Source organism: Triticum urartu, chromosome 4A (genome assembly GCF_056163025.1).
Source record: "Triticum urartu cultivar PI428250 chromosome 4A, HENAU_Tu73, whole genome shotgun sequence".
Taxonomy (NCBI): domain Eukaryota; kingdom Viridiplantae; phylum Streptophyta; class Magnoliopsida; order Poales; family Poaceae; genus Triticum; species Triticum urartu.
In genome coordinates this window covers 425,247,092-425,252,379 of record NC_141876.1, presented here as the reverse complement: position 1 = coordinate 425,252,379, position 5,288 = coordinate 425,247,092, and positions in this window count along the sequence as shown.

The following is a 5,288-nucleotide window of genomic DNA, read 5'->3' as shown; positions in this document are numbered from 1 at the left end:
TGGACAGAATACTCGATCGGCCTTGCCAGATTCACGGCACCCCTGATATGCCTGCTAATCATACCAACATGAATTGTTGGGTCTTTAAACAGGCCGGCAAGCTAAACGCCGAACATAAGGGGAAGGGACCGCCCAGCGAGGACGATGATGAAGAGCCTCGCCCACCGAACATAGGAGGACAGAAGAAATTTCCCCTTAATGTAAAAACGTTGAATATGATATACGCTACACATATCCCCAAAAGGGAGCGCAAGCGCGCACTAAGGGACATCTATGCCATAGAGCCAGCGGCCCCGAAATTGAATCCATGGTCAGCCTGTCCTATCATTTTCGATCGCAGAGACCATCTGACCAGTATCCGTCATGGAGGTTCGGCAGCATTGGTCCTCGACCCAATTATCAACGGATTCCATCTCACGCGAGTCCTTATGGATGGCGACAACATCCTCAACCTGCTTTATCAGGACACTGTCCGCAAAATGGGCATCGATTCATCAAGAATCAAGCCCACCAAAACCACCTTTAAAGGAGTAATACCTGGCATTGAAGCCTGCTGCACGGGCTCAGTAACACTGGAAGTGGTCTTTGGTTCACCGGACAACTTCCGAAGCGAAGAGTTGATCTTCGACGTCGTCCCTTTCCGCAGCGGTTATCACGCACTGCTTGGAAGAACCGCCTTCGCCCGCTTCAACGCAGTCCCGCATTATGCTTACCTAAAGCTCAAAATGTTTGGACCTTGCAGCATTATTACAGTCAATGGGAACATAGAGCGCTCCCTCCGCACCGAGGAGCATACCGCAGCTCTCGCAGCTGAAGCACATGGTGGCCTTATCAAGCCAAATATTACCCCGACAGTCAAGCCCTCGGACACTATCAAACAAGTGCGGGCTACCTACAGAATGACAGCCTGGCTCGTCCAGAGCTAGATTAGCAATTCGGCCTCCGTCACAACCCCAACCGCATGGCGGCATACGTACCGCGCGTACATAACTACGCACTAAAGATACCATGGGCACGGACGGAGGCATACAGAAAACACGGTCCACGACATGGCTCGACCCTATCCGGACCTTTATATTCTTCCATATTTTTTCTTGTTTTTTTTCAGGTTCTTTACAACCCACACCACTCTTCGATGGTACTTAGGGTCCTTTTGCACGCCCCTGATATACACTCGATCGTTGATCCTCTCAAAGGACCATACACTATGGGGAAAGGCGACGCAGACATGTGGCAGAGTGTCCAAAGGGTCTTCAAGATCATCTTTTTCAATTTGGGACCTGTATACAACTTTCCCTTGTTCTCGGCATGTAAAATGGCCTTGATGCTTATGGCCTCTTCTGTAAAAATACATTTCGACATATCAATCAGACTCTAATGGAAACAGTTTCACCCAACCTTGTTCGGTATTGGCTTATTTCTTAATCTGCTTTCCCACTCTATATCTGAATTGGCATATACACCTTGGTACGACTTAAATCGCCAGGGGCTCTATTTCAAGCCATATATATATTCTCAACAATAGAAAGTCCAAACACTCTCAGAGTATACTTCAGCATCCTGAATACTGCATTATATGCATCGGCTCCGAATCACGTCTTTGGTCAATAGTTGGGTTGCCCGGCTCCTATGCTTTCTACCTTACGTTCCGTTTTTTCGGCTAAGGTAGTAAAGGGAGAACTACTGCGATTGTGTTTCCGGCTGGCCCGGTCAAACACCTCAGTAGAGAGAGCTGAAAACTGACTGTCGTGATGTGGTGAGAGCTGGTCAGCAATTCGGTGATGAAAGGATCGATATGGTTGACTAGAGGGGGGGTGAATAGGCAACTAACAATTTTTAGCTTTTCTTTAACAATTTAAACTTTGCATCAAAGTAGGTTGTCTAGATATGCAACTAGGTGAGAAACCTATATGATGCAACAAGGATAGGAACACAAGCAAGCAAGTGATATGAAACAAATAAGCTTGCACAAGTAAAGGCACGAGATAACCAAGAGTGGAGACGGTGGAGACGAGGATGTGTTGCCGAAGTTCCTTCCCTTTGAGAGGAAGTACGTCTCCGTTGGAGCGGTGTGGAGGCACAATGCTCCCCAAGAAGCCACTAGGGCCACCGTATTCTCCTCACGCCCTCACACAATGCGAGATGCCGTGATTCCACTATTGGTGCCCTTGAAGGCGGCGACCGAACCTTTACAAACAAGGTTGGGGCTCTCTCCACAACTTAATTGGAGGCTCCCAACGAAACCACGAAGCTTCACCACAATGGAATATGGCTCCGAGGTGACCTCAACCATCTACGGTGCTCAAACACCCAAGAGTAACAAAATCCACACAAGAAAGTATGGGGGAAGCAAATATCCTTTGGTGGAAGTGTAGATCTAGGTCTCCTCCTTTAATCCCTAGCAAATCAACAAGTTTGAGTGGCTAGAGAGAGAGATCGGGCAAGAGAGCTTGAAGTGCATTAATGGTGGAGTGAGAGAGGTCCAAGGTAAGAGTGGTAGGTGGGAGAAGCTCGCTTATATAGTAACCCTCGATTCCAACCGTTACTGCGTTTTTTGCACTGCAGCGGTACAACCAGTCCTCGTCCCGGTACAACCGGGACTCATGGTGTATCTGCAGAACCCTACCAAGCGGTACAACCGGACAGGCGGGCGGTAGTACTGGCTAAGAAAAATAACCGGACTAACCGCCTGGCCACCGCACAACCACCACATCAAAACAGGAGCTTGACCGGTACTTGGGCGGTGCCTGGCCAGAACAACCGCATGGCCTTGATCTCTTGGGCGGCTAAGTTCTGAGCGGAAGAACCGCTCGGACCACAGGTGGTACCGGTCATCGTGGAACGACCGGACCAACCGGGCCACTACCGCCCAAGAACCGCATCAAAACAGAAGCGCGAGCGGTACTTGAGCGGTGTATGGACGGAACCACCGCCCCAGCATTTGCAGAGCATGGTGGCAGTAGCACCGCCCGGAGGCAGCGGTACAACCGCTCGAGCAAAGCTGGTGAGCGACAAGACCCAGCGGTACAACCGCTCCAGAGAGCGGTACAACCGCTAGGCAGAAACAGTGAGCAGGAAGGATATGGGAAGAGACAAGGAAAAACTCTCTCTCACACACACACACCTGAGGAAGACAAAGGAGGGGTGATGAATGTGTATGTGAAAAGATTCCCCCAGTGCTTTCTAATGAGTATTCCCTCTTGATAGTACGGGTTCCCTATGACCAAAGAAAATAAAAGCGTAGAGGACACGTCTTCGATCTTTTCCTACAAGAGGCAATAGCAATCCGATGTAAGCCTAAGCATCGAGAACCTGAAACGTATAGCACACGATTAGACCAACAAAGGGTTGTCATCATCATCCAAAACATAAAGTAGGGAAATGCCCTTTCAATCTCCCCCTTTTTGGTGGATGATGACAACAACACGATTTGCAAGAGATAAGTCAATGAAATCTAGAGGGAACTCCCCCTGAATATGTGCCCCAATAGGAACTAGCTGTTAGAAAGCATGGGCACACTTTCAATACTAGACTCCCCCTAGATTTTTTAGATTCACCACTCTGACAATATAATGCTTAGAGTGCAATAATAACGATAATGACCAATGAACGGAAAGGTAACAGGAGTAACAAGTCTCACAAACAACAAGGAACGAAACAAGTCCACGAACAAAGACCAACACGAGAAAACGAGAAAAAGAAAAAACCCATGCAAATCCCCGAGACCTATAGAACCCTCTCCCCCTTTGGCATCAAGACACCAAAAAGGAAAAGAGTGAAGCTAGCATCCCAAAGCTCAGGCGTCCTCCTCTGACTCCTCGGTCGCATCTGGATCCTCATCATTAGAGTCATCATCGTCGTCGTGATCAGATTCTTCCATGGCATTGTCAGCTGCTGCAAACGAGGAGGATGGCTGGGGAGGGGCTTCATCATCAGTCCAGGTGCTATGGGTAGATATCCAACGCTCCTCTGGGGTGATGCTCTTCTCAGAGCCACTCTGAACCGGCATGTTGAGGTGCTTCATCATTGCAATTTGGTGATGTCGTGCAAGCTTCTCATTGACATGTGCCTCATACATCCTCTTCTGGATGTCAGCCTGGAGATAAAAGGTCTTCTTCACCTTGGCAGTGAGTTTGGCCACCCACGAAGGCTTGGCCCCTGGCTCCAGCTCAAAGTCCTCATCATTAGAAGTAGCATAGACATCCTCAGGAGCATTGGCAGGGAAGCGAGGCTCGACATGCTTCTTCTTCTTAAGGAGCTTGACCTCATGAACAGTGAGGTTGTCTGGAGAAGTGAGGAGCTCTCCAGGACGACGAACAGCCCACACAGAGTTTAGAAAGCACATGACAAACGGAGCATAGATTGGGACTTTACGGTAGATGATCATGTTGTACATCTCATGCCACATCCAATTGGACACATCAAACGTTGCCCCTGTCCCCACCATGGTCTTCATAGCAACCATCAAATCAACCAGATAACCATGAATCTCATCTTGATTGCCCACCTTGGGCAAGAGCACATTGCGGAACACTCGGTGCATGATGTCATAGACCTTCTCCAAACCCTTGGATTCTCCAATGATCCCACGGCCCTGAATGTACAGAGGGGCAAGCTTCTCCTTAAGCATGGACTCAGGAAAGTCATGAGGACGAATGCCACCCCTTCCTTCCAAACCGGTATCCTCGTACCCAATAGCATTTAAGAATGCCCTCCAGGGAACGTGAAACAATTCATCACGACACATGAAGGTGAGAGTGCGCGCATCATCTTCCCCAAAATGAACCGTGGCATAGAACTGATGGATGAGTTGAACATCAAAGTCACAGTTGACTGACATGAGCTTGGCTAGATCAAACTCCTCGCAGAGAGCTAGCGCCTCACCAAAATACTCCATGTTGTTCCTCCAATGGTCAAGATCAATTGTCCACTGCTTGGCATATCTGTTCTTGTTGTGCTCAAAGAGTTCATGAACAATGCGCACTTGCATCTCATTTCGGAACTGAATGGAGGTCCAACGAGGAGCAATGGGAACCTCATACGGATTCTTTAATTGGAAGGCTTCCCAATCCTTGGCTTTCCAACGATGCAACGGCATAACCACACGTTGTTTAGCAGCTGCAGACTTTTCACGCCCAGTGGGCTTGGTGGGAATCACAACTTCTTCTTCTTCATCAGACACAACCGGGCGCAAGGTCCTTCGTGCCCTCTTCTTGGTCTTGCGAGGAGCAGAGCGAGAACTAGAGCCCCCTGAACACACACACGAAAAAGCACACAAAAACCAACAA